Source organism: Rhinolophus sinicus, linkage group LG03 (assembly GCF_036562045.2).
Source record: "Rhinolophus sinicus isolate RSC01 linkage group LG03, ASM3656204v1, whole genome shotgun sequence".
Classification (NCBI taxonomy): Eukaryota; Metazoa; Chordata; class Mammalia; order Chiroptera; family Rhinolophidae; genus Rhinolophus; species Rhinolophus sinicus.
The window spans coordinates 113991834-114005605 of record NC_133753.1 but is presented as its reverse complement, the minus strand read 5'-3'; the positions used below and the strand labels follow the sequence as shown (position 1 = coordinate 114005605).

Here is a 13772-nt window from a genome sequence, read left to right as displayed (position 1 = left end):
AAATCCTATCTACACAGAGATTGTTAAGGCTTGGTGATGTCAATATCATCACTTTAGAAAACTATTTAGAGGACAGCAGCTTAACAAGATCCAGATATTAACCCAACTGTACTCCCAGAGTTCTTTTCTTTTTGGTGTTGCCATGTATAGGTGGTCATTCTTCTGATTGAAGTAACAATTTCCTGATTATCTTGTTTCCCACCTCCATTAGTCTGAAGAAACAGCACAGATTCCCACATTTCACGAGTTCTTAGGTGGCAGGAATTTTTGTGTTTATAACTAAATTTATTCATCACAAAAATCTCTTCAGTGAAGGTAGGTGGAAATTATTGTCCCCATTTTTGATAAAGTAACCGAGGCTCAGAGAATTTAAGTAATTTTCCTACAGTCACCAGCAAGTGATAAGTAGCGACCAGGCTCTTCATGTGCATTATCTCACTTAATCTATGCAACATTTTCACGAGGTAGGTACTGTTGTCTCTGAGTTTTGGACTCCAGAAGTCCGAAATCAAGGTGTCCTTAGGGTCATGCTCCCTTCAAGGGCTCTAGGGGACAATCCTTCCTTGCCTGTTTTGCTCATGCTGGCTCTTGGTATTCCTTGGCTTGTGGCAGCATAACTCTAATTTCTGCCTCTGTCTTCACATGCTTTCTTCCTGGTGTGTCTGTGTGTCATTCTCTGTCCCAATAAGGGCACCCATTGGATTTAAGGCCCATCCGAATCCAATAGAATCTCATTTTGATCCTTACCTGAACTACATCTGCAAAAACCCTATTTCCAAATAAGATCACATTCTAAGGTATTGGGTAGACATAAATTTTTGAGGGATACTACTCAACCACTATAGCAGGTCAGGAAATAGTACACTTGAGATCACACAGCTATGTGGGCTCAAGATCTAATCACAAACTCTATTTATTTGATACTAGTCTTGTTTATAAGAACTTCAGAGACAACTCTTGGAGGTGCCCAGAGTTAAGTGGTAGGCTTTGTGTGGGGCTCTTGAGCTCCTAATAGCAGGTAGAAAGTGAAGTAGTGAAGTTAGAGAAACAACTTATTACAATGAATGCGGCTCCATTTGAGGTCCCCCACTTAATAGGTAGTGCAGAAGTGATAAAAACCACATGGACATTTTTGATGGAACAACTAGAGCAGAAGGACCTTGTGTTAAGCGATTCTTTTAGGAAAGAGGTTAATGTATTGTGTCACATAGGACAGGAAACACATGAAGGATGAGAAGATGGAGTGACAATGAGATGACAATGACAATATACTATGATGCTAGAGAGCTTAATATTGGGACAATGAAGAGAGAGGCTCCCAGGAGTTTATAGGCTTAGAAAATATATAAATACGAGAGTAGGAGATTTTAAGTGAATTGACCTTCTTCAGTGTTTCAGAAGGATATCAGTAAAGATTAGAAATTGCTGTTTTGGCTATGCTTCCTTGGTTGAGATATGTTGGCAAAACTGGTCTAAGTGTTGGTCATGGATTTATAATATTATACATAGAATATACTGAAATTAGTAAAAAATATTTGGCCATTCTCCTTGAAGTTTTCTATCTTCTTTCTAAGTATTACCCAAATTTTGGGAAGAAACAACATGGTTCAAATTAGGTAGTGAAGGGATCAAGAAAAGGTCAGAAAGCGGGGGGAAGGAGCAGCACCCAACTAATCTAACTAATGAAAAGCAACCACAAGAAATCTGATAAAATGAAAATCAGATTTACAATGGTGAATTAAGTTTAAAATTCAAAAGCAGTCTTTAGACTCTTTGGTGAAACATGTTTTTCTTTGACTTTCTTATAAATGTCTTTCTGTTGATGAACTGCAGTGTTTTCACTACAGAATGGGTAAGCGCTACATTTGGGCCATCCATCACTAAGCAAGTCATGGAAGTCTAACAAAATGAACATGTGGCGGTACTACTGCAATTAGGAAAAGGGAAGATTTCCTTGTCAAATGTTTGTAACCAATCAAACTAGGTTAACTAACTTCCTTCAGTTAATGAAGGAAATCCCAGATTGTATTTATGAAGTCAGAAAAACACTTGATCAAAAAAACTCCAGATACATTAAAAAAGCTCATCTTTCATTAATATGCTTATTTCAAAAGAGGAGTGCAAGGGCTTTATGTCTGTGTCTACTTGTGAGGCTGAGGGAAGATGTGTTTTCCTTCAGACTGTCATTTAAACAATGGAGAGAATAGAATACCAATTAAAAATCCGATTTCATCTAAGTTGCATCACGTATGAGAATATATCTTGTCCCTTTCACATTTGCACTACAGTCTTGATTTTGCCCAGCAATTCATTGGAGACTTTTGAGTGTCTTGAAACGTTCTTAGTGTTTTCAGAATGGTGTTGAATTGTTTCCCTTGCAACAGATTTAACAGGTGAAAAATGAGGGTTTTTTTTCCCCCTTGTTTTCAGACATAATCTTGGCAGAATGTTTAAAAGAAAGATAAACAAAATGTCAGGAACACTTATAAAAAAACACTTATAAAATGGAGAGGCGGCCGGGGACAGAATGAATGGATATTGTCATACACATGACGGCCACTGCTAGAGTGGCCAATGCAGCGATACTGAGTTTTCTCTTGTGTGATGATTGACGCTGAACTCCCTTCAAATAGTCCTGACAAGGCAGAAAAGTGCAAAGGAAGCTCCGCTCCCTTTCCTCTCTGCAACATGGGGTAAGTCATAAAGTCCTTCTCCGGACCACAGAGTCATCTGTTTGCAGAGAGATTAAGAGTGTAAGTGGGAGGATAAATGCTTAGCTTCCCAAATTACCTGTTTCTTGGGAAGCTTCATCGAAACCTAACAGAATCTGTAAGGATGCTCTAGATCTGCCTGTTCTAAGCACCCACAGATGTTTTCTCTTGGCACAGATAATAAGCATCTAGGATTAAATGTTACCATTTAATAATTAATACCATTCAAACTCTCCCTCCCTTCTGTTGAAAGTTGGCACTGTGGCATCAGTGCTGATGTGCTGACATCCTGGAACACTCGACGTGCTGATTTCCTGCTATTGTAACATTACATTCAGGACAAAAGATGCAGTAATTGTAGTTTTCATAAACTGGGCCATATGGTGGACTCTTTCATATATCTGCAGTTACCTACATTTATATATAAAAATGGGGAAATTTTCTTCTTCTTGCAAAGAAATCAAGAATGTGGATTCTTTAACATTTTCCAGAATATTTTAATTGTGAAACCTCTATGCTTTTATCATATATACATATATATGATATACATATCATATATATGTATATATACACATACATATATATGTGTGTGTGTGTGTATATATATATATATACATGTATATATGTATATATACACACACATAAAATAGCATACTGCCATGGAATTACATAAGACAATGTCTGTTTCTGAACCTGGAATTACCATGCCCCTCCTTTAAATCACACCATCAATAAAATGGTAACATTTGGGGAATCTGAGCGAGAGGTATCCAATGAGAGGTATCTTTGTAATATTCTCTCCACGCTTCTGTAATTCTGAAATTATGTCACCATGAGACATTTTTAAAAAGTCTGAACCATATCTGAACTAGCTTTATATACTCTTTTTAAATAAGCTGAATCTTGTATTTTATCTCCAAAAACATTAACTGAAGGAAATCCATCCTTCTGTATACAGAAAACATTTAGATTAAAGGCTCTACCCTCCTACCTATAGAAACATAAAGAAACAGATATGTTTGTTGTATAACTAACAAGGTCACAGGCTGTTCAGCTGCTGGAGCAAATTCGATTAAGACCGTGATAATCTTTTGAAAGATTGTAATTTATCTCCATTTGAAGGGCATTATCTTAGTTCTTCAGCTATCATAGGGAGCAAGGTTCACAAATATTCAGTGATGAATTTTTGAAAGCTGTAGTCAGATCATGTTCTCTTAAACCCTTCTACATGGATGTCAATGGCAGTGAAATAAAAATTGTCAAATTTGTACACAGACTTACTTAATGGCTGTTTATCTGAGAAAGTGGTTTATGATTCATACAGTCACTACCTTTACTTAAGCAATTTCTCGTTTGCTTTAGATTTCAGACAGTCTGTTCCCATTGCTCACGTGGGAGAGATTACCACAAAAGACTCTTTTTTACTTGAAGTAAGAAGCTATGAGACACAAAATCCACCCAGAGGGGATCTGTACTTTCAAAATAGTCTCATACTTTTGCTAAGGGTCAGCATTGTTGACTCTCTTCTTACTAAAGGTATGTGACTTAAGTGTGGATTTGGGGCCTATAAATAGCCTTGAATATTTCAAGTATGTTTTGATACTAATTTTTAAGGAGGAAGGGAGGACGGAACTAAAATGATCCAGCATCTTCGGTGTGCTAGGGACTCTGCTTGGTAAATAGGTTATTCTCATTGAATTCTCCCAATAACCCCACAAGATATGTATTATTTACATTTTACAGATGAGCACATTCAAGCATGGAAAGATAAAGTATGCAGCACATAAGGAGTCATGAGGAGCTGAAGTGGGGAGTCACCAAAAGGTTTTATCTTTCCACTACTATCCATGCAGGCAACTCTTTGTTTTTGCATAATTTTTGCCTGGTCATTTGCCCACGTGACTGGTTTCTTTTCTCCTATGCTGGGACCGATTTCTCTGAGGTGGAGTACTGCTAGGATATAAACATGGAACATGCCTGAAAACCCTTAATAACATGCAGCAAGATGGCCTCACTTATTTTCAAGAAGGGGGAAGTGGGAACGGTTGGTAAGGAGAAACTGGTAGGCCATTCCCAGTAACTCATATATTTGGAATACACAGACCCACTAGCTTTCAAATATTACTTCATGACACTTAACTTCTTGGAGCTGATGAGGAGAGAAGTGCGTAACACGAGGGTAGTGCAAGAGCAATCAAATTCAACTTTCTGCAAAAAAAAATGTTATGTGCGTATGCTTTATTTTCTACAGTGTTGTAGCTGTCCACTAGACCTACCACATAATTAGGCCAAGTCCTCATAGCATAGCGGACCAGGAGCACCTCACCTTTTTGGTAGCTCTGGTATAATTTTAAAAATGAAGAACAGACAAAACAGGCTTAAAAACATTAAATTATATTTAGAGACTTTGACTGAACACATTTAATGCTTCTACCTACAAAATATTAAATGCAGATCATATTGATGCTACATAAGATAGCTGCTGGATTAAAAATATTCTCAGTAACATGATATAAGCTTAAAGTAGTGTGACAGTAGTAGTCACACAACTGTATGCATTTGTCAAAATTCATCAAATGTACACTTTAAAAAGTGATTCCTTTTTTTGACTTTCAATATTATTTTATATTAATTTCAGGTGTATAGCATAGTGGTTAGACATTTGTATAATTTACCATGTGACACCCTGACTAGTACCCACCTGTCATTATACATAGTTATTACCATATTATTGATTATATTCCCTATGCTTTACTTTACATCCCCATGACTACTTTGTAACTACCAATTTGTACTTCTTAATCCCTTGACATTTTCCACCTTGACCGCAACTCCCCCTCCCCCCATCTAAACAGTGACTTCTTTTAAGATAAAAAATTTGCCTCCATAAACCTGACTTTTTAAAAAAGTTGCCATCTTGGGTGGCCGGTTAGCTCAGTTGGTTAGAACGTGGTGCTGATAACACCAAGGTTGCCGGTGCGTTCCATGCATGGGCCACTGTGAGCTGTGCCCTCCTTAAAAAAAAAAAAAAGTTGCCATCTTGTCAGTGTATTCCTGTGACTATATGACATTATTTGAAGATATTGCTAAAAGCTTATGTTTGAGTCCTTTCAAGAATGTTAAATCCAGGTGGGATCTAATTGTCTCCCTGGGATGCAATTTAGCCAACTGTGGACATACTTTCATAAATGTTAGTTGCCCACCAAATTTCTAAAATCCTTTGAAGTCTCACCTTGATCATCTGGGTACTTTCTCTCTGGAAAATGTGCCCTGCTCTTTTTATATATCAGACAGATATCTGCCCTGAGTTTTCTGTGTTTTTCTAGTCCAGGCATGATGATGGGGTTGGCCTGAACCAGCTCATTCACCAGTAATTTCTCCAGTGGGAGAGGTCTGCCAGGCTGCTGCACAGGCTGGGAGCATTCCAGCCAGGGCAACCGATTGATTCTAAGAACTGATGGTTTAGTGTTCAGGATTTTGGTGAGCTGGTTGTGAAACGCAGCCATTCTTAAAAATTAAATTATACAAATTTATAATTAAATAAATTATATTTAAACAAAGGTGAGACATCAAAACTTACCACTTTCTAATTATGTCCTATTACTTATCCTTTTGAGGTTATTTACATTTATCTTATCTGTATGATGGAAATATAATAATGAGCTACTTCATCTCTTCCTAATTCCATGTTCAGTGGCATTGCACTGCTAGCTTGAAATTGGCCACCATGGGAAATAAGCAAACACTATAACTCAGGGCTGCCTAACTACTCCCTCCCCCAAACACCCATTCTCTCCTGCCCGCAAGAGTCATTAAATATTTACTAGTATATTTGACAGCCTTCTTTTTGAATTCAAACAAAACAAAACAAAACAAAACAAAAAGATGGGAGCTGTGTGTCTTTAACCTTTCCTACCCACACCACAGGCATTATCATTCGAAAGCCGCACTTAAAGAAATGATCTACTCATCACTTCATTCATTCAATCAATGTTTACTTAGCGCTGTTACGTACAAAGCACTGTGCTAAGCATTGTTGTAATGGGTGTAAATCAACACTACACAACTGAACGAAGAAGTGTTGAATGATGGAAAGAGCACATGCCTTGGATTCAAAAGGATCTGGAGTCTGAACCCAACCATGTAGGGTGACAAAACCCCCCAGTTTTCCCAGAACTGTACTGGTTTTAGCACTGAAGTCCCTGCATCCTGGGGAGCCTTTCTGCCCCAAATGAATTGAAACATTTGGTCATGTCATAACTATGACTCTTAATGGTTTTGAAAACTTGGGCTAATTACTTTGTATCTCTGAACCTCAGTTTTCCCATATGGGATGGGAAGGTGAGTGTTATATGGACTCTCTATACAGGCAAGTACCCATGTTATGTAGGCACTTAGGACAACGCCTTGCGTATGTAATGTACTCAGTGAATGAGAGCTTTTATAATTGTTCACCATATAATTCATTATAAAATGCAGAATAAAATAGGTAGAGATCTCTTTTTTAGGAGTGGGGATGTAAATGTAAATTCTAATTGAAGGTTTTAGAATGGTTTGATGGAAGAGGCACTGTTTGATTTTTACCCTATTAAAATACACGTTGCCCTTACCCCATTACCAAACTGAATCTTGCCTTCTGATACTGCTATATTGTTTCTCGGTACTCGGCATCCTGATTTTCAGATCCTAGCCAACCTTACTGTGAAAACCAGGTTATCCCTTTTCTATCTCTGCTGTGACTGGCTCAGGGCCTGTTCTTTACTGCCTGCGCTGGGCAGAATAAAGCTGGAATTTATATCTTGGTCTCTGAAAACCATGTATGCAGCTTGTATATAAGTGGGATAAAATTCAGTGGGAAAAAGGAAACCAAGTTATAATACCTACATAGCAGATTTGTAGTGAGGCTTAAAGGTATGAAAAGTTCCCAAACATCAGTAAGTACTCAGGAACCTTCAATGTTGAAAACCGTAGTTCATGTTTCCACTTTTGCTCAAGTGCTTTCTAAAGTCTACATGGCTATTAAAATACTATGTATTGAGTACATTATTGATTTTATGCAAATGTTAAAGCCTTTCATTTAATAATATTATTAGGCTAGAAAATAAAGGTCCATAGTGATTTAAAGATCTTGAAAAGGTAAGCAACGTAACATTTTGTTCTAAGGGGGAAAAGTCCACATAGAGGAAGGTTATTAAAATACCCACAGTGGTCATTTAAACCAACTAACAGAATATAGGAAAAGCATCATGGCTGTTTGAAAGCCTTTCACCTATGTTGATACAGGTATAATTTTGAATAGATATTAAAGTCAGACACATAGGCAAACATTGATCTCACTGTTGCGGAAGAGGATTCAAAAGGCAGGCTTACGTATGTTGTTCACCTTCCCCTTCTGTCAGGGCAAATTACTCTTTTATCCTTCTTTTGTGCTTTGATACTATAAAATTGTGATAATAGATTCTGAAAGATCCCTCTGCCTTTTGGGAAAAATGTGACAAAATTGAATGGATCCTTGGAGAAAACCTTTGGCTAAAAGGTTACAGGTCTGGTGTCTTAACCAGCCTCCAAGACAATCCCCAGTGGTCTTCACCTGCTGGTATTCACATCCTTGTGGCATCTCCTTTCACATCTAATTACAACTGCTCTGTGTCACCAAAAAGTGTAGTGCAAGTGATGGGGTAGGATTTCTGAACCTCGGTCACAAAAGTTGAGTTGCCAGATAAAATACAGTATGCCCAGCTAATGTTTAATTTCAGGTCATCAACAAACAAATTTTTTTTTTAGTGTAAGTATGTTCCAAATGTTGCATGAGCCATACTAATACCACAAATTATTTATTGCTTATCTGAAATTCAACCTGAACTGGATGCCCTCATTTTTATTTGCTAAATCTGGCAACCCTCTGACATTTCAGCTGCCATCTTCTTCTCTTGGGTTGTTTACCAGGCTGTGAGGACACCCAAGCAGCCTTGTGGAGAGGCCCATGTGAAGAGAAACTGAAGCCTCCAACCATCAGACAGCACCAACTTGCTGCCCATGGGAGAAAGCGATCTAGGAACCATTTTTATGGTTCAGATATCTCTTTATGTAATTTACCTTGTATTTCTCATTTGTTTGATTATGTCCTCAGTGGCTACTCTAGACTATGGATTCCACTAGAACAGAGTTATATGTGGTGTGTTTTTTAAACTTTTTTAAAATTATTACTTTAAGGTGTACAAAACAATGTAATAGTTAGACACTTCACCCCTCACAAAGTGATAACCCTCCGCCCCCAATCTATTGCCCCTCTGACATTGTATAAAGGTAACCGCCATATAACACAGCACTTCTAGAACACAGCTTCGCTCTAACGTGGGGGACAAGAATTGGGAGAAACCCTGGTACAACAAGGTATCCTAGAACACGGTTTCACTGTAACATGGTTTGAGAATTAGAGAAATCCCTGAACAACGCAGACTGTAATAAAAGCTTTTAAGAGCAAAAAATATCTCATTCGAAATTTTTCATTCAAGCATGGATGTCGTATCAGACTTGACTGCAGATTTTCCTAAATGAAGATACTTCCACTGAAAGAAGCACCAAGTTTAAGAGAGAACTTCACAAGCGCTTAGCACCAGATAATGAAATTTATAAAGATCGCTCAAGCAAGCAATCTAAAATAACAGATTTTTTGAAAAAGTACAGAATCGAAGTCAAGATATTGCTGAAGAAAGTTCAGAGGATGAAGATATCTTGTCAAAAAGAAAACACCCTCGGTTAATGGTGCTTAATAGTAGTGATGACGAAGAAAACATTATTTAATACACATTAATATGTTATACTTTTGGTGAAAATTGCCTTAATAAAGATATTCCTCTTAATTATAAAAATATAATAGTATGTTTTTATAATTTTTGGAACCAGCTCCCTTTTTTTGTACTAGTTCTTTGTTTCGTATAACATGGATTTGCATTATACAGCATTTTTAGGAACCTAACAGCCGTGCTATACGGCGGTTACCTGTACATCTATTACTATTCCATTGACTCTATTCCCTATGCTATACTCCATATCTTGTGATTTTATATATATGTAAAGTTATAGCTGACATACAATGTTATTCAGCTTCAGCTTCAGGGGTACAGCGCAGTGGTCAGGCATCTACACCATCCATGAAGTGGTCTCCCTAATAAGACATGTGCCCATCTGACACCCTACAAAATCTTTACAACATTATTGATTATATTCCCCAAACTGTCTTTCATATCCCTATGGCAATATTGTAGTTACCAACTTATGCTGTCTAATCCCTTCCCCTTCTTCCTCATCCCCACCCTCTCCCTTCTAGCAACCATCAGTTTTTCCTCTATATCTCTGAAACTGTCTGTTTACTTTGCTCATTTATTCAGCTCTTTAGATTATACATACAAGTGAGATCATATGATATTTGTCTTTCTCCAACTGACTTCTTTCACTTAGCATATTGTTCTCTAGGTCCGTCCACATCATTGCAAATGGTAAGATTTAAGTCTTCTTTATAGCCAAATAATACTCCATAAAAATACAGAACACTTCACAAATTTGTGTGTCATCTTGCTCAGGGGCCATGCTAATCTTCTCTGTATCATTCCAACTTTAGTATATGTGCTGCCAAAGCAAACATGAGTTATATGTGTTTTCAATTCATATTGTGTCCAAGTACTCAACACAGCACAGTACCATGCTCTTGACTGGTTTCAATTTTGTTAAATGGTGCAAAATTGTGCTCTGAGCCTCACTTTAGACATCAGCAAAATGGGATAAAAATGATATCCACCACATAGCGTTGATATGAAGATTAAATGGTTAATAGGCTTAGAAATGTGCCTGGTACAAAGGAAGTGGTCAGTACTCATGGGAAGAGTGTTTATCTCAATAAATAGCTTGTGTTAGAATTACCTGGAGGGCTTATTAAAAACTGATTCCTGGGCCCCATCCCCCTGAGTTTCTGATTCAGTGGGTCTGGATTAGATGTGACCAGATGATGCTAATGCTGCAATTTTGGGACCGAGCCACTGCTTTGGCTTAGTGCTTTCCATGACTGTGGCCATGCTGGCAGGGTGCTTTCTCACTTCTGTTTATAAATTCATATTGTTTGGGCACAGACCTCGGGCTCAGGCCAAGCTGTCAAGAGTGTAACATCTAATTTCTCATCACACAAGCAGGCACAGAAGTCTCTGATTTATTCCTGGCTATAATCAATACCTCTAGACCACGCGATGCTCTCAGCCAGCAGGAAGTCTAAAATAGTCGAAAGACAGCAGCCTGTGTTCTAAATTCAGAGGTGAGTTCTATTCAATTATTACCATTTTTGCTAGTTACTGGACCCTGGTCTCAACCTGCTTGAACGTGAAGTTCATACATTCAGCTGAAGTCCCACTCCAATGTGGGAGGAAATTTCATAGCAAATAGTAAATAATGCTGTAGTGGCTGAGAAACAAATACATATTTTTTTTGTTCTCCTAATTGGTACAGGTTTAAAGCACTAAACGAACAATCTCTAAAAGTGTTCCCTGTCATTAACCCCTTTCCAAGCTCATCCCCAAAGCAGTGTAGGGGAGGAACAACTTTTCTGCTACTTTCTTAGATTCTTTAAATGGGGCCTGTGAATTAAACTAACAAAGACAGATCAACAGGAGAAAAGGCATATAAATTTGATTAACATTTTTATGTGCATGGGGGCTTCACAGAAAAGAAGTAAAAACCCAAAGAAGTAGATCTGAAGGCCTCTACACCATTTTAACAAAGGGATAGTAAGTTGTGCAGAAATGACTAGACAAAGGAGAAGGGGATGGGCTCTTAGGAAGGTGACTAGGAAATGTGTGGTAGGTAAGAGTTGTTCAGTAAGTTTTGTCATGCAGACTCAAGTAGTTTCCGGTGATGTGTCAGAAATTTTTAATTTAAGTGCATTGTGAATGAATGGTCATCTTACAATTATAAACATATTAGAGACTTTCTGTTGCATATGGCCAACACCTCAAAATTTTAACTTAATTTTGCTGTTGGTAATTTATATGTCCATCATTCATGGAAATGCATCCATGGGGCAATTCCTCTGTGCCACTGATTGTGCACATAGTAATTATTTAATAGTGCCCATTTAATTTAAACTACAGTGAGGTTTACTGAACACTTTTTATGACCCAAACTGTAATATTTTATGTTTCTTGGCTTTAAAAATGTAAGCCAGTTTTTAATGCACCAGGTAATGTAAATTTCACTTCATTCCCTTCATTTCTTCAAGAAATTAAGATCAACAATGAAAATCTTTGTTTTTAGAAATTATTTACTGTTTTAACAAAACAGTTAGGATTTTATAGATGGCAAACCAAAAATGTATATGATGAAAGTGACGAGAAATCTAAATTGTGATATGCTGCTTATGACTTTGTTTATGAAATGATGTTTAGTAATCTCTCAATGAATACAGCAATTTAAGAAGATTTTGCTTTAAGAATGAATCATAGTGAACATGTTCTTTTGTGATATTGTAAGACTTTAATGGCCACTTGTTTTAAAGCAAGTCTCTGAAAAGAATTGGTCAAGTGCCAGAAGCTGTTTGTGGTGACAAATTGCTCACAATGAATTGCTTTGAAAGCAAACACTGCTTTTTGTTTATGAAACAAATTTGTGTAAGGACTGGGCATATTCCAGTATCTGTAAATTATCTTCTCTGACCATAAACTTAAAAGGCCTAATTTTAACTCTTCTAATGTGTGCCTTTCAGATCTTTCCAGACCTTCTACCTAAGGTACTTTGTGGCAGCAAAGAATTGAGTAATGTGTTATCATTGGTAGTGAAACACCACTCCTCTACATATCCTTATTAAGCAAACTTGCCATGCTTTGTGTGGCTCAAGCTTTTCAGTTCTTCAAACTGCTCATAAAAGTATGATTTTTACTTCCCTAGGATCCACATTGATTAACAAAGATAACTGCTATTAAAATTGTAATTGCCTCTATTTCAAGTAAGGTCATTTATATATGATCACATAAAATCAATGAGAATACAAATTAAAATAGTTCATTTTCACAAATGAATAAGACGGCTGCCAATTTTCAAATAGCAAAACATGTGTCTTCATTTGATTAAATAGTTCTAGAGTTATATTTATGGGTTCAAAGCAGAGACTTGGAGGATGGAGTGATCATTTATTTTTGAGGGCCTTAATTTTGCTTCTGATTTGGTTGCCTTTCTTATTTTAGATCTATAAACATGGACCATCTCCAGACCCAGGTTGATGGGGTTTGATGCTTATATAATTGGTGGGTGGCGGGGGGTTGTCTCTCTTTAAGAAAAATATTTAAAAAATATTTTACTTTTGCAAAATTTGCAGAAGTAGATGACCACATGAACTCAATATTAAAATTGCTCACCAAGACGTGTAAGCTATTCCATCAAGCAAAGGATGAGCCTGAAGATTAAGCTTCATTATCTTCACAGCAAATCCACCTCTGGACTTACAAACACAGCAAAACTGGGACATGAAGCTGAACTAACCTACCCATCAAAAGCACAATGTGATGGATTTGTCTATGGCTTATGGAAATCAGTTTTATTACTTAGTCATGTGAAGAAAAAGCATGAGAAAATAATCACGGCTGCATATTGACAGATTGGTAAAAGATCTTTGTCTAGTACATGGCAGAGAGCTTTGTGGGATCACCACGTCCTATTTACTTCTACCAGGAAGATGGCGGATGCAATCTGTAGGCTGCTTGGTGATTGACCATTAGCATAGTTATTTTTAAAAACATTAAACGTTAAAAAGCAGGTAATTCTGGTTTTGTTATATAAACCTAGTCTGAGATCTTCAGACTTACTGGTTTTATCACACAGCAAACTACTTTATTTGATCACATTTACAGATAGATAATTAATAATGCAAGGTAGTCTATACAATGGGCAAATACACAGCAGAGAAAAAAAAAAACACTGCTTACTATAATCAGAGATGGAAGAAATCCTTAAATCCTGTGGGACCTGGAGATTTCATGGAAGTGGTGGACTTGTTCTATAGAAAAGGTAGGCATGTTTTAA

General features: G+C 37.2%; 1 non-coding gene across 1 annotated transcript; it reads right to left on the bottom strand.

Moving 5' to 3' along the window:
* Window positions 1-10250: 10250 nt before the first annotated feature.
* On the bottom strand, window positions 10251-10352 carry LOC141570980 (U6 spliceosomal RNA). The gene has a single exon (XR_012495405.1). It is a non-coding gene; the product is annotated as a U6 spliceosomal RNA (small nuclear RNA).
* Between the last annotated feature and the right edge of the window lie 3420 nt (window positions 10353-13772).